We start from the raw sequence: 21,649 nt of genomic DNA on the forward strand, positions 1-21,649 counted from the left end.
TATTAACCTATAAAGCCTTATACGGCACGGGATCACGATACCTGTTGGAACGCCTCTCCCGATACGAACCGGCCCATATACTACGTTCTGCTACGAAGGCCCTCCTCCGGGTTCCGACTCATAGAGAGGCCCGGAGGGTGGTGACAAGATCTAGGGCCTTCTCAGTGGTGGCCCCCAAACTGTGGAACAGTCTTCCTGAGGAGGTGCGCCTGGCGCCGACACTGTTATCCTTTTGGCGCCAGGTTAAAACCTTCCTCTTTTCCAAAGCATTTTAATTTAAGTTAACCTGATTTTCATATCTGTTGTACTGATTTTAGATTGTTCTTATTTTATATGTTCTTATTGTATTATATTGTGTATTTTATTGTATTCTCTGTGTTCACCGCCCAGAGAGCTATTGCTAGTCGGGCAGTATAAAAGTCTAATAAATAATAATAATAATAATAATAACAACAACAACAACAACACAGCAAAGAAGCAAAGTGAGAACACCAACAAATATAGAAAAAATGTAATTCTCCATCTTTGGAGATGCAGTCCTGATTGCAGGTGTTCCCACCACTCATCATATGCTCAGAGGCACGTTACCAAATTCTTCTCAGCTACACAGGAAGTGGATTGGACTGTGAAAGACCTACCCAAATTGTGTTCGCATTTTTACAAATTTGGAGGGCAGTACAATATCTCAGAGAGGTCAGGTCTTTCCACCCCGTGTCACAAGATAGAGGTGTGCCGGGTGGGACCCTCTGAAGTGGAAGCACAGATCAACCCTGTGGTATACCCGCTGCATTTTCTAACGTTCCTTGTTGACTCCTGAGGAAGATCTGCATCCTTACCAGACACCAGAGCCCTCACCCACGCGCATACTCATCAGTGGCAAGGAGGAATATGAGGTGGAGCAGATTCTTGACTCTTGTTGGCGCCAGGGGAAGCTGCAGTACTTGATCCATTGGAACGACTTTGGACTAGAGGACTGTTCCTAGGAAGCAGTGTCAGATGTCCACACTGGTTTTGGTGAGAGTTCCACGGCTGCTATCCTGGTAAAACCAAGCCCCTGGGATGGGGTAGGGGAGGAAGTGCATGGGGAGGGGGATGATGTCATGAGTTGAGTGAGTTGGCAATGGAGCAATGAGGAGGAGAAACGCAAGACAAATTTGGCCAATGGGAAGGCACCAGTGACACATATCCGGACGAGGGTGAGCTTGAAGCCCCCACGCTTCTGACAGTGACAGCTCCGCCTCTATAGCTCCAGTTACTACCGGGAAAGCACTGCCCAATCAGGAAGTTGTCTCTCCCCCTTCCCTTCGCTTCCTTCCTCACTCACCCCATTGCTGCCACCAAGCAAGCCCCCTCCTGAGGGGACTGTTGAGGAGGGAACCCAGCCCCCCTCGACTCAGACATGTAGGCGTTGGCGCTGACAATCTGAATGAGCCCTCACTGTCCCTCTGAGGAGGAGCGTTGGTCTGTGCATACGCTCTCCACAGTGACACTCAATCCACGCACATAGGGTGCCTACCCATCCTTACTTAAGGTCAGTAAGGTGGAGTGTCTGCTGCAACAACGTCTTAGTGCAGTGTTGTCATGCTTTGTTATTCCTAGTAAAGCTGCTGAATCCTCTGTAACCTTAGACTCCAGACTTAGAATCCAGTGTTATAGCAGGTGAATCAAGTGAGGTATCCAGAGCACAGCCTTGTCCCGACTTCTTGGATGAGTTTCAGTTGGTGCAGCTTGAGGACGTTGACAAGGTGCTTGGACAGGTTCATGCAACCACTTCTGTGCTGGATCCTTGCCCTTCTTGGCTAATAAAAGCTAGCAGGGATAGAACAGCCGGCTGGGCCAGGGAAGTGATTAATGCCTCTCTGCAAGAGGGGGTGGTCCCTGGCTGCCTGAAAGAGGCAGTAGTGAGACCACTCCAGAAGAGACCCTCCTTGGACCCAGAAATCTTAACTGTAGGCCAGTGGAAAATGTTCCATTCCTGGGCAAGTTCCTTGAACAAGTGGTGGCAGGCCAGCTCCAGACACTCTTGGATGAGACCTAATATCTGGATCCATTTCAGTCGGGTTTCAGGCCTGGTTGTGGCACGGAAACAGCCTTGGTCACCCTGTATGATGACCTTTGTCGGGAGAGACACAGGGGGAGTGTGACTCTGTTGATTCTCCTTGATCTCTCAGCGGCTTTTGATACCATCAACCATGGTATCCTTCTGGGAAGACTAGCTGAGTTGCGAGTGGGAGAGACTGCATGGCAGTGGTTGTGCTCCTACTTGGTGGGTCGGCTCCAGAAAGTGGTGCTTGGGGAACATTGATCGGCCCCGTGGATTCTCCAGTATGAGGTTCCACAGGGGTCAGTTCTATCCCCATAGTGTTCAACATATACATGAAACATAGATCATAGATCATAGAATCATAGAGTTGGAAGGGGCCTTGTAGGCCATCGAGTCCAACCCCCTGCTCACAGCAGGAAATCCACAGCTAGAGCATCTCCCGCAGATAGCTGTCCAGCCTCTGCTTGAAGACATCCAGTGAAAGGGATCCCACCACCTCCCTAGGCAGTCGGTTCCATTGCTGAACCGCCCTTACTGTCAAGAAGTTCCTTCTAATGTCCAATCTGAATCTACGCTCCTGAAACTTAAAACCATTAGACCTAGTCCTACCCTCTGGGGCAGCAGAGAACAAATCTGTACCCTCCTCTATGTGACAGCCCTTCAGGTACTTAAAGAGTGCAATCATGTCACCCCTCAGCCTTCTCTTCACCAGACTGAACATGCCAAGTTCCTTCAACCTTTCCTCATAAGACTTGTTCTCCATACCGGCTATCATCCTCGTCGCCCTCTTCTGAACCCGCTCTAACTTCTCTATATCTTTCTTAAAATGAGGCGCCCAGAACTGAACGCAGTATTCCAGATGAGGCCTGACTAATGCAGAATATAGTGGGACTATTACTTCCCTCGACCTGGAAACTATCGCTCTGTTTATGCAGCCCAAAACCGCGTTTGCCTTTTTTGCCGCAGTATCACACTGCTGGGTCATGTTCAACTTGCGATCCACTACAATTCCAAGGTCCTTCTCACACGCACTACTGCTAAGCCGGGTATTTCCCATCCTGTACCCGTGCATTTTGTTTTTGTGGCCTAAATGCAGAATCCTGCATTTGTCTTTATTGAATGTCATTTTATTAATTTCAGCCCAATTTTCTAGTCTATCCAGGTCCCTTTGGATTTTATTCCTGTCTTCCATTGTGTTAGCTATCCCTCCCAATTTCATATCATCCGCAAACTTCATAAGGCTTCCCTCCACCCCATCGTCTAAGTCACTGATAAAAATGTTGAAGAGTATCGGCCCCAGGACAGAACCCTGTGGCACTCCACTCGAGACCTCCTTTCAGTCCGAAGCAGAGCCACCGACGACCACTCTTTGAGTATGGTTTTCCAACCAGTTGTGAATCCACCTGACAGTATTTCCATGTAGTCCGCATTTGACCAGTTTGCTAATCAAAAGGTCGTGGGGGACTTTGTCAAACACTTTGCTGAAATCTAGATAGATGACATCTACAGCATTTCCACCATCTACTAAGCTAGTGACCTGATCAAAAAAAGAGATGAGATTAGTTTGACAGGATTTTTTCTTGACAAACCCATGCTGGCTCCTTCTAATCACAGCACTGTCATCTAGATAGTTGCCAATGGACTCTTTTATTATCCGTTCTAATACCTTTCCTGGTATTGAAGTCAGACTGACCGGCCTGTAATTCCCCGGATCTTCCTTTTTACCCTTTTTAAAGAGCGGGACGACATTTGCCCGTCTCCAATCCTCTGGCACCTCTCCCGTTCTCCAGGATTTCTCAAAGATGATGGCAAGAGGTTCCGAGAGTACATCCGCAAGTTCCTTCAATACTCTGGGATGCAGTTCATCAGGCCCTGGAGATTTGAACTCATTTAGGTTAACTAGGTATTTCCTGACTATCTCCTTATCACCCAAACCATTGGGTGCAATCATCCAGAGTTTTGGAGTGCATTGCCATCAGTACACTGATGACATGGAGCTCTATTCTTCTTCAGGTGAGGCTGTCAATGTGCTGAACCTGTGCCTGGCTGCAACAATGGACTGGATGAGGGCTAATAAACTGAGGCTCAATCCAGACAAGATTAAGATGCTGTTAGTGGGTGGTTCTTCTGACCAGATAGTGGATGTCCAACCTGTCCTGGATGGGGTTGCACTCCCCATGAAGGAGCAGGTTCATAGCTTGGAGGTTCTGCTAGAACCATCTCTGTCACTTGAGGCTCAGGTAGCCTCAGTGGCATGGAGTGCCTTCTACCAACTTTGGTTGGTGGCCCAGCTACGCCCCTATCTGGACAGGGATAACCTGGCTTCAGTTGTCCATGCTCTGGTAACCTCCAAGTTAGATTACTGCAATGCGCTCTACGTGGGGCTGCCTTTGGAGACGGTTCAGAAACTGCAGTTTGTGCAAAATGCAGCAGCCAGATTGGTAACAGGGACCAGATGGTTCGAACACATAAAACCAATTCTGGCCTGCTTGCATTGGCTGCCTGTATGTTTCCGAGCTTGACTCAAAGTGCTGGTTTCAACCTATAAAGCCTTACACGGCTTGGGACCACAATACCTGATGGGACACCTCTCCCAACACGAACCCACCCGTACACTACGCTCAACATCAAAGGCCCTCCTCCGGGTGCCTAGTCCGAGGGAAGCTGGGAGGCTGGCAACAAGGGAGAGGACCTTCTCAGTGGTGGCTCCCAAATTATGGAATGATCTTCCTGACAAGGTGCACCTGGCACCAACACTGTTATCTTTTTGGCGCCAGGTCAAGATTTTCCTCTTCTCCCAGGCATTTTTAATCGCATTTGAATAGCATGTGTTTTAACTTGCCTATTGGTTTTTATGGGTTTTAATTTGGTATGGTTTAAATTTGTATACTTGTTTTTAATGTTTATTTATTGTTGTAAACCTCCCAGAGATCTTCAGCTATGAGGCAGTATATAAATGCAATAAATAAATAAATAAATATAGCCTGTAAGCTGTTTCACAAGCCACTCTGAAACTCTCTATTAAAACTACTAAAGCACACCTTCACATTCATGTCTGTTCAAGACGTTTATCTTGTGCAAACTGATACACCCCTCTCATTGGACCCACCAGCGGATGCGCCTCCTGGGGCACAGGTATTTTGGTGACCAGTTTCTACACCCAGCACCTGTAATTCAAGAGGGATAGCAATACTCTTTGTGGCAACCTTCCCTTTTAAGACCTTGGCTGTGAGAAGGGATCCTGGGAGAAGATATGTATTTGTCAAGGGAATCCTGAGCTCTTTGTACTCTTTCCCTTTGCTTCCATCTACAACCCTAACTCCCATCAATGGCATTTTCTTCACCGAATTCTTCACTTGCTGGGAGAATTTAAGGAGGGAGAAGTTATCTTGGGTGGGATTTGAGTATGTGCCACAGAGAAGGCCTTGATTGGAGAGGGATGTCCCCTCCATTCCCCCTGCCAGGGAATGACATTCCAGTGCCCTTCTAGACTTGTACAACTTTCAGGATGCATGATGGGAATGGCAGCTGACTGAGCCAGGCTTTACATCTTGCTCTTCCTGCCATGGATTCTTCTCAAGGATAGACTGCACGCTGCTAGATTTATCTCTTTAAGAATTCCTGCTAGGAATGGTTCTTGGCCCCAGGCTGGTGCCTGCTCATTCCCTGATAGTCATTAATTTGACAATATTAGGCTTTCAGAAATTGTCCCCAATTTGGTATTTTAATTCAACTTTACTATCATACCAGGACTCCACTCGGGTTCTGTGTGATTCAATTCACCAATATTTTGAATTAAATGCTAACAGTGAACCTCTTCATCCAGTTGTTTGGGATGCCAAAAAGGCAGTCCTGAGGGAGGTGGCTGTGATGCGTCCTTCCCTGGCTCTCCCTGTCAGGCTCCTACCTGCGCGTGGTTACTGCCTGTCTCTAGGCACCACCAGGGACTCCACCAGTCCGGACCGCACTCTCTTATGGTTTCTCTCCCCGCTCTAGCACAGATCTCAACAGATCCCCCTGCTAGGCAACCACCAGTAACGTCCCAATACTAGTATTCCCAGAGACTCTGAATACTGGTATTGTTATTCTCTTCACCGCTGCCACCATTTGTTACAGTTCCCCTTCAGCCTTGGTCATTACCTTACCCTCCCTTCTGGTCTGTGAAACCCCAGCCAAGGATCAGGCCTTTGGTAAACCAAATTAAGTATTTATTACGGATAACAAAGCTAACAAGATTAACAAGATTTCTTCTTAAGGCACATAAGCATATGATTTTACTCAATACTAATCCGAACTCCACCTCCCTCCTTCTTCACGCTCTCCTGGCAAACAACTCTCTCAAACCCCACCAAGCAATCCACTCTTTCTCTTCTCCCCCCCCAGATTCCACTCTCACTCCTCCTTTTATACATTCAGCCATTTTAAACACTCAGCCAATCATCTCGCATTCTACTGCCCATTCACTCCCCCTCCTCTTTCACTCCACTTACCATGTATCTTCTAAAACAACAACACTTACTATATATACATTAATATAGGAACATCACAGTGGCCATCAATGAAACAGCAAAACACAAGAAGCTGGCCACCCCCCTCAGAACTCAATTGCTGGCAGAAGTCACCACTTTGGAAAGGCAAATGGATCCCACATAGTATACCACACTCTCCTTGCTATGAGGAAGTCCCTGGAAGCCCTTGAAGTCAACTCAGTATCCAAAACTAATATATTTGGAGCCGTCCTGGGCTCCTACTGGGAGGAAGGGTGGGATAAATCTAATGAATAAAAAATAAGTTGAATACAGCAATAGAAACTCACACTTCCTGGCAAATGCAATCAAATGTAAACAGACTAGGTGCCATGTTTTCCTACTGCAGTCAACCAGAGGCGCTGAGATCTCTCACCCTGAGGCTATACTTTTATAGCTTTGCTAGCTTTTATAAAGATCTATACACATCTAAAAATCCGGATGCTAACCATATTAAGGCTTTTTTGAACAGTATAACTATTTGCCCCTTCTCCCAGGATTTTCATGAAAGGTTGAATAGTAAGGTTACAATGGAAAAGGTGTTGGCAGTATCTCTAAAATTAAACTTTGTAAGTCCCTTGGTCCGGATGGATTTTCTGGTGATTTCTATGAGTGCTTAAAGGAATCTCTAGCTCCCCATCTGCTGGCCTTTTTTAACGTGCTATTTGATGAGGATGACATTCCTGAGTTGTGGTTGAGTACCAGAATGGTGGTAATCCCAAAGTCCAGGAAAGATGCAGGGAAGGTGGGTCCTTACCACCCCATAGCCCTCCTCAACCAGGACCAGAAATTGTTTACTGCACTCCTTACGGCACAATTGAACACCTGCATTGCAACATATATCCATCCACACCAGGCGGGATTTGTACCTGGCCAGCAACTTTCAGATTCCATTCAGCAGCTGCTAAACATAATTCGGCATGCTAGGACCACTCACACACCACTAGCCTTGGTTACATCTGAACTTTCAAGGTGTTTGATTGCCTTGAATGGCGATCTCTTTTGGTTCTCCTTGAATGGTATCAAGTTGGAGAGAAGGTACTTGGGGCAATTACTAAGCTGTATGCCCCTACACAAGGTGTGGTGTGTGCTAACAATGTCGACTCCACCCCTTTCTCCCTCTTACACAGGACCTGACTAGGTTGCCCCTTATCCTGCCTTCTTTTTATACTCTTATTGGGCCCCTTTGCTGTTTCGCTCTGGGCTTCCCCACTGGTTAAGGGTTATGAACTCAGAGACCAATCCCATTTGTTAAGTCTCTTTGCAGACGACATTTCTCTCATACTTTCAAATCTACCCACCTCCATGCCTGCCGGAAGTGATTCATATTATTTCTGAGTTTGGGGCCTTCTCTAGCTTGCGTATGAACTATGACAAATCTGAGTCCCTTTTTTGGAACATCAGCCCCAGGACCAGCTCTCTTTTCGCTGGTCTAAGGGATTACAATGCGTAACCTGGGCATTCAGGTTCCATGGAACTTGGACAAATTATTTAGGTTGAATTATTTTTCTGTTATGAGAGCCATTTCCTCCAACTTAAAAAAATGGAAAAATTTGCACCTAACCATCCTGGGCAGAGTGGCAGCATTGAAAATGAGTGCCCTCCCAAATCTTTTATTTTTTATTTCAGGCTCTTCTGATCCCCATCCCCTCAAATATATTAAAGGGGTGGAAGCGGTTATTCAACAAGTTTATTTTACAAAGTTTTCCAGGCTGTCTTAGTCTCTGCTATATTTGAAATCTGAACTGGGGTGTGTGGAAGTTTCCACATTTGTATTCTTATTTGATAGCATTTCAAGTTCGTCAAATTGCTCCCATGTTATTTTTAGATCACCCAAAATTGTGGGTATGTATTGAAGCTGAAGATCCCCTTCCCCTCCCATTGAATGTTTTCCTTCTCTCCCCCATACTGCAGGTTTCCTGATGCAGCATATCTAATCCATTCACAAAATGCACTCTGGGAATATGGAGTAGGTGGCAATGTACACTTTTGTCTTTATCATCTCCTCTGACTCCATTACCCTTTTCTCCACAATTTTCGAGCTTTGGCTAGGGACGCTCTTTCAGATTTACTTACCCAAGCTGGCCTACCTCATCTATGTGATTTTTATCTACGAGGTACCACCTTGTTGGAGCAGCAGTTAATGGCACGTCTGCAAGGACTTAGAATTAAGTAGTTACATGTGTGCCAAATCAGTTCCTTTATTGCATGTCTGGAGGTTAGGACATGGGGTTCTAAGTCTCTTAAACCATTTGAAAAAAAATGTATGTGAATATACTGGCTCATACAGGGGGGTGGTTTCTAGGTTGTATTTCTTGCTGGTAAATGGACAATTTCGTGAGTTCAGGCTCTCCACTTTGCTGGTGGGACTGTGTGGATTGGGGCACTCACTACCACATGGATTGGAGCTGTCGGTATATTTCTGAGTTTTGGCACATGATAATCAAGGAAATTGATTTAATTATCACAAGGGAGGTGTACTGGATCCCAGATTATACCTACTTTCTATTTTTGTTGATCTCAATTCGGAGTTAACATATAAGGCATTGTTTGTTAACTGCTGCACCTTTGACCGTAGTCCAGGGATGGAAAGATGCCTCTTCTGTTTCATTGGACACTTGGTTCCAAAAGGTACTCTTCCTTGCCTTTTCTGAAAAACTGATTTATCACCTTAAAGAGATTAAAAATACGGTAGACCCTATAGACTTTGCTGCCATCTGGTGGCCTGTTGTGACCTACATGAATAAACAAACACATGGATGGACAGTTCTGACAAAATATGCCTTTATTTGGTTTTCTTGATGATCAGTTTTATGCCAATCCCCTTTGTATATATTACATTTCATTTTCTCTCTACCCCCCGGATTTATTTGGTACCTTTTGTCTATGATCCCCCACTTACCATGTCAACAGCATCGTTTTTCTTCCATTTCACCCATCCGATTGAGATTCATGATGTTTCTGTATGTTTTTACTTTTTTTTAATTGTACTGTATGACGCTCTGAATAAAGGTTGTTTAAAAAATTTTTAAAAATTCTGTCAGCTATAGTTTTTAAATTGCAGGAGTTTTTTGCCTATTAGTGAATTTTATATTTGGTGGGGGATGACATAATCATTCTAACATGTCATTTTAGCCAAGAACTCTGTTTTCAATTGGATGTAATTGACAAAAATCACTACCTAATGTTGTAAATAGCCCCAGAAACAGCGGATTTCATTTGGTTATGAGCCAGAACTCACAATACACTAAAAAAAAAAAAAATAGGAGATACCCAGATGTACTTGATCTTTAGAAAATCCCAGCTGGCCCTAACAGATGAAGAACCCAATGACATACTAAGTATGGTACATGATCTGATCAAGTATGTTCTAGAGAAATTTCAGAAGGATCTTTGAGATGAATGGTCACTGAAATTGGGTCCAATCAGGAACTTCTTGATCAAATTTGAATACTCTGGGACTAATAGTCTCTACCAAATGCCTAATGAGTGAAATTCTGCAGTGGGTTGGGCTCCTACTGATAGGAAGGGCAGGATACAAATCTGATAAATAAAATCTTACTTGTTCCTCTGCATACTATAACTGTTCTACAGACTGCCAAAACAGGAATATCTCCCACATGAAGGATAAGTTTTTTGGTCTGAATAGGAGGACTGGCAGAATAGAAATTATTAAAACAGGGCTTTCTGAGATATGCAGAGATCTTGATTTTTAAAAACAGTAAATTAGACTTGAAATCTGTAAGTCATACAAATGATCTCTTAAGGGTATGTGTTTCTATTTTGATAGTTGAGACTGAACACTGTAAAACAAAAATACTGTGTGTCCCCTATGTGTTATCCAATACATGTGGCAACACCCATGTCTAGAAGGAGTGATCCAAAATAACTGTAGCATTAATATTACACAACTATAATTTTAGATATTGCTAGGAAAGTAGGAAGAGGTTTCAGCAGCTCTGCTAGAAAGAAATATTGTAGTTTTATAGCATCCACATTCTTCAAAATTATCTAGATACAGCATAAATGTTTTAATTGTCTGTGAGTGTAGGAGAGCCAGTGTGGTGTAGTGGTTAAGGTGTTGGACCAGGGTTCAAATCCCCACATAGCCATGAAGCTCACTGGTGACCTTGGGCCAGTCACTGCCTCTCAGACTCATAAAAACCCTATTCATAGGGTCGCCATAAGTAGGAATCAACTTGAAGGCAGGACATTTATATTTTTCTTATTCTTAAGCATGATGCAACAAAAAGTGCAACTTAAGATGCATCCTACAAAAGGAATGACTCATTAGCTGAAAATTCTTTAGGGAAGAATATTAATTTGCAACTCATCTGTAAATCATCCAAAAAATGAATGAAATTGGGAGAGAAATGATGTGCACTAGCTGAACTTTGTTGTTGTTGTTATGTGCCTTCAAGCTGATTACGACTTATGGTGACCCTATAAATCAGCGACCTCCAAGAGCATCTGTCATGAACCACCCTGTTCAGATCTTGTAAGTTCAGGTCTGTGGCTTCGTTTATGGAATCAATCCATCTCTTGTTTGGCCTTCCTCTTTTTCTACTCCCTTCTGCTTTTCCTAGCATTATTATCTTTTCTAGTGAATTAGGTCTTCTCATTACGTGTCCAAAGTATGATAACCTCAATTTCATTATTTCAGCTTCTAGTGATAGTTCTGGTTTAATTTGTTCTGATACCCAATTATTTGTCTTTTTCGCAGTCGATGGTATCCGCAAAGCTCTCTTCAACACCACATTTTAAATGAGTTGATTTTTCTCTTATCCGCTTTTTTCACTGTCCAACTGTCACATCCATACATAAAGATCGTGAATACCATGGTCCGAATGATCCTGACTTTAGTGTTCAATGATACATCTTAATTCTTTTAAATTGAAAATATTATTTTGAATTTATCCAATTTCAGGATAATTTTTTTTGGCAAATATTGGGCACTGCCGTGGCCTGCCACTTTGCCCCTGAGCTTGCCAATTTATATATGGATTATTTTGAATGTAATCATATCCTACAGGAAAGAAATGTATTTTTAAAAGTATATTACCTTATGTAAGAGGTACTTGGATGATATATTTATGATATGGGTGGGTACAGTAGAGACTCTTGAGGAGTTTTTGCAGTACGTCAATGGAGTTCATGAGATCATCAAATTTGATATGAGTTACAATCAATATAAAGTTCATTTTTTGAATGTGGAGGTCTCCATAAACTTAGAAGTAGCCTATTTCATAACAATACTGATGCTAATTCATTTTTACAAGATGATAGTTACCATCCAATGCACATTAAATGCAGCCTTCCCTACTCCCAAATGTTGAGAATAAGAAGAAATTGTAGTGAGATTAAAGATTTCCGTATACAGGCCAGAATACTCACAGAACAATTAAACAGAAGAGGGTATCCACTGAAATTACTGAGAGGCAGTAAATATAAAGCCCTAAATAAGGACAGAAGAGATTTAATGACATCAAAGCTCAAACAAAGGAAAGACAACATGGTGATCCCTCTCACTTTTGATAGCCATACAGACATAATAAAGACTATAATCAAAAAACATTGGCATCTAGTTGTGCATCTGCCAGGATGCAAGGATGGCCCCTTATTTGCATATAAAAGACAGAGGAATCTAAGGGATATACTGGTTCACAGTATGTGTAAACCAAAGTCAACCAGTAGAGATCAAACATTGATGGGTACAGCCATAACGGGTAATTTTCCATGTGGCAATTGCAGTGTTTGTGGGAACTCTAACAAAGGAGAAGCATTTATGAATCCTATTAATCATTAAAAATGTTTATAATGGTTTGTTTAATTGTAATACAAAAGGGGTTGTTTATGCTATTATTTGTCCGTGCAAAAAAAAAATGTATTGGGATGACAAGAAGAGCAATTAAAATTAGAATATGCAAGCACAAGAGCTGCATCAGGACTAGAAAAATGCAAGCCCCCTTGGTTCAACACTTTGTGGAATGTGGACATAATGTGCAAGACATAAAATTTTCTGCCTGGAGAAGATACAAGCTCAAGGATATCAACTATATCACAGACTTCAGCAAAGAGAACTTTTTTGGATTTATACTCTCAACACAAGAATACCAATAGGCCTTAATGAAGATGTTAATTGGATGGTGATGCATTAGAAGTTATTATGGATAAATGTAGAATCAGTGTGTAGGCCTATAGGGTTATATAATGTTTATAGGTTGGCCATTGTATTTTCACTAGGAGTTCAGTTACATGCAGCAATACTGCCTTTGATTGATGTGTTGGATATCTCTTTAAAGGTTTTTTTCTTAAATACAAAGGCATCTGTTAGGCTTACTAAAAAGAAACAGCTATGTTCTTATACATAAGTAATTTTGGAATCAAGCAGAACTACAGGATGTTTTAATATTGGTGCAGTCTTAAGAAGCAAATAATTTTATTGGGTAAGTGAGTCAGGTATGTTTGTCATGCCAATGTTTTTTTACTTCTTTATTTTAATTAAATTGAATGTTGAGCATATTGGATTTTTATTGTTTATATATTTACTTTTTATATTAGGTTCTAACAGAAGTCCTGTGCCCACAGAGTTTGAGAACAGCTTCTCTGTCTATACATTGTGGGGCAACTTTCAAGAAATTACCAGTCTATAGCTCTATAGAGTTACAGGTTGAGTGATGTAAGGAATATCTAGAGTTTTTATTTGGATCAATATTATATCTCCAGTATGTAAATATTAATTTTTTTATCTCTGCAGGAGCTGCACCTTGAATCACATTGTTATATTTAATGTTGAACTGTGTAGTAGTTGTTCATACATGTGTTGACCACTGAAGAAGACCATGTCGAAATGCATTTGGTCACATGTTTAGGCATTTCAGTTCATAAGTTGTATTTGTTATGTATTTGTGATATTTTACCCCAACAGTTGTTGTTGTATATATTGATTGTATTTACTGTTAATTAGCTGTGACAGTGGTATATATTTCTCTTTAAAATAATTTTCTATAAAGGATCCACACCTTCATTTTTAGTGTTTTTAGTGTTTTTCTGGTTTCCAATTCTTTTTCCTTTTCGCTTTTCAGTTTGTTGGAACACACCTGTTGGTTTGTTTTGGTTCATGGAAAGAACTTAACACAACATGTTAAACCTTTTTCTCAAATGAATTTGATTACGTTTTGAGGAGGCTGTGCCTACAACTCTCTCATCAGGCAATCAAGAAATTGAAAATGAGAAACGTAATGGAAAAAGGAAGAAATATCTTCATTAAGATATCACACATCATCCAGAAGGGCAAGAATTGACATGCAACTTTTGTTATGCTTATTAATCAAGGTTAGAAATAATGTTTCCAACTTTTCTGTATCTTTAATAGGGTTGCCAACCTTTACTGGCTGCCACTGCCTCTCTGCCTATAACAAGGAGCTCAGTGGGTGACATTCATTCATTCATTATTAGATTTGTATCCCGTTCTTGCTTCCTGTAGGAGCCCAGAGTGGCAAACAAAAGCACTAAAACACTCAAATACATCATAAAAACAGACTTTAAAATATATTACAACAAAACATCCTTAAAAACATATTAAAACAAAACATTTTTTTTTAAAAAAAGCTTACATAAGCATAGGGCCTGTTAGTTCCTATGCCCTACAATCACTCTTGTCTTATTTCTGCAGATTGTCAAAAGATAGAGAGGCAGACTTAGCTGGAGGTTTTCAGATGAATTAGCAAGCCTAGCCTTTAAAAAAGTTGCAATAAACAAAAGGAACGTCAACATATAAAGCACACATAGAGTCAAGCAGTTGACCTCTAAATCACTCTCCCCTTTTTCCTGAACACTTCTGCGCTTTCAAAAGCTGCCCATCAGAACCCAGCTACTATGCGCTTTAGGGATACTTTCCCTCCCCCACCACCATGCCTCTCATACAATTTTTACTCTCCTGTGATTTGCTTTCTCCATCTCCTTTCACATCTAACCTTGTGAAAGACCACTAATATTAGTCACAAAAATACCTTTTTATTAAAACATGACAGCTAGTATAGCACAGTGGAGAGGAGAGCCTGGATGGGAGTCCAGAGTCTGTGAGTTCAAACCCCCGCTCTTGTCTCCTGGGTGTCAAGGGCCAGCTAAAGATCACCCTATAGTGAGTGGCTCAGGGGTTACGTGCCCTGCCACCTGTGCAGCCGTGGGTAAGCTGCATAGTTCCAAGGAGCCCAGTTGCCCCCCAGGTGGCAGCTCCGGACAGGAAGGGGCTGGCTTGTGTAGCTGTGGCAAGCTGAGCAGGCCCTAGCCAGCTGGGGAGGACTAGCCTCAGAGGGAGGCAATGGGAACCCCCCCCCTGAATACCGCTTACCATGAAAACCCTATACATAGGGTAGCCATATGTCAGGATCAACTTGAAGGCAGTCCACTTCATTTTTCATTAAAACATGATACACAACTCATGGATAATGGCACACACTAGACGTTCCCCTTGACCTAACACAAGCCATTTCCCAAAAGACAGTATAAATGGAGAAACCTTTCCCCAAAAAAGTACCCCACCAAAGTATATAAAATAAAAACATACATCACCTGCCAACTTCCCCAAATCCCTTATCAAACATTTTAGTCATTCAAAATAAACCATTTCTTATCCTTTATATCCCAAAGTCAGAATGAGCCTTCCTCATACTTGTACTGCCAAGTTTCAGGTAAATCCATTGAACCATTTTCTATCTATGAGTAAGGATGGAATCAGGGGCTGCCACAGATTTGCCCCTAACCTGCCCCCACCCCCACAGAAGAGGAGGAAGCAAGAGAGAAGCCCACCCAGCCCCCAGGATGAATAATACAGCAGAGGACTCAGCAACAGTCTCCCTGAGCAGAGCCAAACCACAGAGGAGTAACTGGAAGAGGAGGCACCACACCACGAGGCAAGAAACAGGCTGCAGACGCGGATGGGTGAATAATCCGAATAATTCCATCCCCCCTGCAGTCATAATTAAGATTTTTCACCTATCACAGCCTGCCTCTTGCATTGCAGTGTGGCACCACCTCTTCCTGTTCCTCCTCTGTGATGGGCCTATCCCAGGGAGGCTGTTGCCGAGGCCCCTGCTCTATTGTTCAGATGGGGGGGGTGTCTTCTCCTGCCTTCTTCTCCATGCGGGCAGGGGTGGATCAGCAGCAAATCCGCTGTGGGCAGATTCCATCCCTAACTATGCCGTCCCTGCCAATTTCTCATTATGACAGAATGTGATTCGACTAACTCACCCTTAACACAGGGCTACAACTATAGTAAAACTAAAGGTGGTGTAGACACCTGTGACAAAATGGTCACTATATACACTTCTAAATGCAGGATCTAATACTGGCTAACCCCCCACCCAATTTAGTGTGCGTTACTGATTCAATCACTACATTGTTTGTCATGAAGTGATTACCCACAACACAGTGAACATCCCAAAAGACGCATCTTCCTAATAGACCTGAGTCTTAAGTTTATCAAACCCTGGGTCCAGTCAAGACACATGGCCAGCTTTTGTCTGAGATACCAAGGTGAGGCCTTAGAACTGGTATGGCCTGCCAATTGTAACGGCAAGAAAAGGGGGAAGGAAGGGAGATGTCATCTCCGTGATCAACACAATGACAGAAAATCACAGCAACAATGTGCTAGGTGTAATTGCTGTCTGTCAATCAATCAATCCATCCTTTATTTGCTTATGGCCATAGGCCGTTGCAACATGAAACAGCAAAACAGTAATTCTAAAATACATTTAAAATAAGAAGGTAAATCAACAATTTATTCACACATTGAGGTAATATACTTTAATATTTCTGGCAGCAAGAGCGAAATTTGCCACCGCAATAGTAGTTTGGTTATTGTTGTCCATCAAAAGGGCAATTATCAATTCATTAAAAGAAAGACCGCTAGAAAAACAAGGAAGAGGAACCAAAAATTTTCCTCTCGGGTGTATATAGAGGACAGAGTAACATATAATGTATTAAGTCCTCAAGGACCATACAACCAAAAATGCAAAAACGATTTGCGAACGGAATTCCCTTATATCGGCCCTCTAAAATGGCAGTAGGCATGGCTTGGAACCTCAGCTCCGTAAAAGCTTTACATAATGGTCAGAGTAGTAAAATAAGATGGTGGAGCGTGGTTAAGTTTTATTTGAGGGAACCACGAGGAAAAAGAAGCTGCCACGATTGAGGCTCTATCCTGATATGCATCGTGATTAAAAATCCAATTTTGAAGATCAGAGGAGGAAAGGCTTAGGAACTTGGTTGGAGTAAGATCGTAAAACGATAATAACTCCGTGTTTTTTTTTTCCCCCAGACATTCACTCCCTGCGGGTCGTTCCAACAAAGTTTTATAAGGGAGGAATCGTCCAGAAATCTGGACCTTTTCCAATATCTTAGAAAAGCCAGATCAATCCTAGCAGCCAGGGACGGAAGGCCCAATTCCGCCCTTAAATGGGCTGCAGGAGTACCTTTAGAAAGACCCAAAATTTGCTTCATAAATTGGTTTTGGAGAACTTCAAGTCTATTTTTAACCGAATGGCCCCAGAGCTCTACACCATACAGAATTTTTGGAAGTAGTTTGCTGTCTGTCCTGCTCATGCAGTTGTCAAATGTGGTAACTGTACATAGTCTGTAATGTGTTATGGTTGCAAGCTCCATAAAATGAGTTACTACAGATAATTTACAACTCATGGCTAATATTTATCTGTTAGTCATTTATATGTTAATGGTACAGTATTTTTAAGGTTCAGAAAACCATGAGATCAATTAGACCCATAGATTCTTGTAGGTATTATGTACTTGACATAATCCTGGCTTGTTCTCATTGCTTGTTTGGAGAGAAACCAGGAGTTGGTTCGCACATAATGCTAAGCCAGCACTATGACTTCCTCTCAACACATCAAAGGGAGGGGACATGATTTGAGCAGCACATGCTCATTCCAAGTTAGCCATAGTTTAACTATAGCTTACTGTTACGTGCGAACTAGACTTCTAACAAAATATAATCAGAAAACTGTATTTCCCTTTTTAAAAAAGAAAGTCCTATGCTTTGTATATTTAGTAGGGTTTTTTTAGGTCCTTTCTCACTGATACAAATTTTGGATGAGACTATTCAAGCAAGTTTTCAAGCACAGATTATCCTAAAAATCAGGCCCATATGCAAAGGCTGCTGTGAACTAGCACCTGCGTCTGGACATTGAAGCGACCCCTATCAGATTAAGGCAATGCACACACCCACTAAACAGAGGGTCAGCTTCACTGCCACCTGTCACCTATTTTGACTGGAGTATGGGCAATGAACTGCCCTCACTACCAAGGAGATCAGGATTATCAAAGCTGGCAGCAGTGACCATCTCTTCAGCAGTTGCATGCATTCTTGGTAATATCACCACACTCTAAAGTTGAAGGGGGGGGTCCGGGAGAGGCCATTCTCTGTGGCAGCCTATAAATTGTGTTATTCCCTCTCCACAGAGATGTATCTTGCACCTTCATTGTACAGCTTCTGTTGCATGATGAAGATGAACCTCTTCACCCTGGTCTATGATACTTGAGAAAGATGTTCTTAGGACCCTCTCTGGTGGTGAATGTAACTTGTTTTAAACTAATATCGTATTTTATATTGTTATGACCTGGTCTAAGATATTCTGGTAGAGAGCAGGTAATAAATTTAATAATAATATTCAGACCCTCAAATGCAACATATGTAGAGAAGTACTATAAGGATCTAAGGACAAACAATATTTTCTTATATAGTTTGAATACGATGCAGATATCACTACAGACCAGTCAGCCTAACATCAATCCCTGGAAAAACTCTGGAGCAGATTATAAAGCAGTCAATCTGTAAGCACCTTGAAAACAATGCAGTGATTACTAAGAGCCAACATGGATTTATCAAGAACAAATCCTGCCAAACTAATCTTATCTCATTTTTTGATCGGGTAACCTCCCTTTGTAGATTGTGGGAATGCTGTGGACATAATATACCTCGACTTCAGCAAAGCTTTTGACAAAGTGTTCCATGATATTCTGATTAGCAAGCTAGCTAAATGTGGGCTGGATGGAACAACTATCAGGTAGATACACAGTTGGCTCCAGAATCGTACTCAAAGAGTGCTTAGCAATGGTTCCTTCTCAAACTGGGTGGAAGTACCACAGATCTCGGTTCTGGGCCCCGTGCTCTTCAACATTTTTATTAATGACTTGGATGAGGAGGTACAGAGCATGCTTATCAAATATGCAGATGATACAAAATTGGGGGGCATAGCTAATACCATGGAAGACAGAAACAAAATTCAAAGGGACCTTGATAGGCTGGAGCATTGGGCTGAAAACAACAGAAGGAAATTCAACAGGGATAAATGCAAAGTTCTACACTTAGGAAAAAGAAACCAAATGCACAGTTATAAGATGGGGGATACTTGGCTCAACAATGCAACATGTGAGAAGGATCTTGGAATTGTCGTTGATCACAAGCTGAATATGAGCCAACAGTGTGATGTGGCTGCAAAAAAGGCAAATGCTATATTAGGCTGCATTAACAGAAGTATAGTTTCCAAATCGCATGAAGTATTAGTTCCCCTCTATTCAGCACTGGTTAGGCCTCATCTTGAATACTCCTTCCAGTTCTGGTCTCCGCACTTCAAGAAGGATGCAGACAAACTGGAACAGGTTCAGAGGAGGGCAACAAGGATGATCAGGGGACTGGAAACCAAGCCCTATGAGGAGAGATTGAAAGAACTGGGCATGTTTAGCCTGGAGAAGAGAAGACTGAGGGGAGATATGATAGCACTCTTCAAGTACATGAAAGGTTGTCACACAGAGGAAGGCTGGGATCTCTTCTCAGTCATCCCAGAGTGCAGGACATGGAATAATGGGCTCAAGTTGCAGGAAGCCAGATTTCGACAGGACATCAGGAAAAACGTCCTAACTGTTAGAGCCATACGACAATGGAATCAGTTACCTAGAGAGGTAGTGGGCTCTCTGACACTGGAGGCATTCAAGAGGCAGCTGGACAGCCTTCTGTCGGGAATGCTTTGATTTGGATTCCTGCATTAATCAGGGGGTTGGACTTGATGGCCTTATAGGACCCTTCCAACTCTACTATTCTATGATTCTATTAAGACTTTCAGAAAGAACCAATATTCTCAAGTCTCAAATGACATAGCAGTTTTGAGATTAAAGAACATCACAACGAAATAATATTTCCCCATAATTAGCAGCTCATTAGGCAAAGATACACTAACTTAAAAAAGAGCTCTAGGCAAAAATGCATGCAATTGCAGCGAATGAAGTAAAATGAATACTGATGCATCTGTTTTATACTAAAAGAAAAACCTAAAGTGAACAACCAGAACTTCCAAATCAGTTCTTTTTATGCCTATTAAAATCACTTGTAAAATAAAGCATTTAATTATTATACCATATTCTAGTACAAAAACACTATTGTATTTACAGTTAGGGGAAAGTACATTAAAACACACACACATCAGAATAATGCAGCCCATTATTCCATCACTGACTGCTTTCCTTCCATCTAGGAAAGAGGTATCATTCATTCACTCACAAAGACACAGCACTCCATGACTACTTTGATTTCATCCTTAAACAATTCAAGGAAAAATAAATTTAATACTGTACAGGAAACTCCCAGCTGCTGAATGAAGTAGCTTGTGATTCTTTGTTTCAATATAATATGTATAAAAGATGGACAACCATCCAGTCCAGCCAACATGTCCAGCCAGGTCCAAAGCCCTGCTGCAATTTGAGCTTCAATACCATCTTACTAAATGACCCTTTCAACATTCAGGATAAAAGCACATTCAGATAAAACTGCAACCAACATATTTACTGGACGCTAGTGAATTATATTCCTTTTTATAACTGTGGTTTTCAAACCTTTATACCTTCAAGGAGGAGTTTCCACATGAGCTTATCTCCAAGAAACCCATGTACATGTGACACACAACCCCAGAACATAGTACAGAATCCAGAGAATAAATTATGAATTTTCTATGTGAAAATCATTGCCATGTAGGAATTGCTCATAGTCCACATATACATCATGTTTGACAAATGCATATATTCCTCTTTTGTTACATTTATTTACAATATTTACACAGTGCTATTCATAAGCAGTTTCACTGTGGCGTACAAGCTTACACACCCCATAGGACACTGTGTTCTGCAGGAGTTTCTCCTTGAAATCCCTACAGAACTTAGAAGCCTGCTCCACAGTAACTCAGAGCAGGGCTTTCAGGATAGCTGCCCCATCCCTATTGAGATATGACAGGTGCCCACTATTTGTACTTTCCGGAAACAAATGAAGACACTATGTTTTGACAAGTTTTTCCAGCTGGTTGAAAAAGTCTACCTTAGTTTTAAAGGAGATTAATGAATTAAATAATTGTCTGTGCAGAAGCAAGTTCTACTGTCTTCAGTGGGACTTACTTTCAGATAAGTATGTATAGGATTGCAGCCTAAATCTATTTGACTGAAGAATCTGGGGGTTGCAGCACCACACTGTTTTCTTCACTTATTTCTGTTGAGACTCCACCATTTTCTTCCCTTGCCACATGTTGCAATTCCAGAACTCGTGCAATTCAGCACTTGAGGTATGACAATGCGCATGGCTGACTAAAAATTACAAGCCCATTTCTTGGAAAAGGAGAGTACTCATGAGCAGAGATGTGAAGGCCCAGAAAAAAAATGTTAAGGTTTTTTTTCCTAAATGTTGTTTTTCTGAAAAATTGGAAACAGACGGAAAACATGGTTTTCCCCCTGAATTTTTCATTTGTTTTCTTCAGGACCTTCACATCTCTACTCATGAGATGTGAATTTCCAAACTGTACACATCTAAAATAAGAACTGTAAAACACTAGGGTGGGCTTATTAAACTTACATATCACTTCCTAATAAGAAGTCACAAAGCAACTTATAAGTAAAAAAAAAGTAATACAATAACAAAAATATGTTAAAAACAGATTTGACAATACAATATCATTGGCGCTGTCCAAATGCCAAGGAAACCAAAAACATCTTTGCCTGGTGCCAAAATGATGACAACATTGGC

The 21,649-nt window shown here is 41.8% G+C and overlaps 1 protein-coding gene across 7 annotated transcripts in view; it reads right to left on the reverse strand.

Moving 5' to 3' along the window:
• Positions 1–21,649, reverse strand: part of COBL (cordon-bleu WH2 repeat protein) — a 267,077-nt gene that overhangs the window by 241,279 nt on the left and 4,149 nt on the right. The gene's annotated exons all lie outside the window — the stretch shown is intronic.

This window comes from Rhineura floridana, chromosome 11 (assembly GCF_030035675.1).
Source record: "Rhineura floridana isolate rRhiFlo1 chromosome 11, rRhiFlo1.hap2, whole genome shotgun sequence".
Lineage (NCBI taxonomy): Eukaryota > Metazoa > Chordata > Lepidosauria > Squamata > Rhineuridae > Rhineura > Rhineura floridana.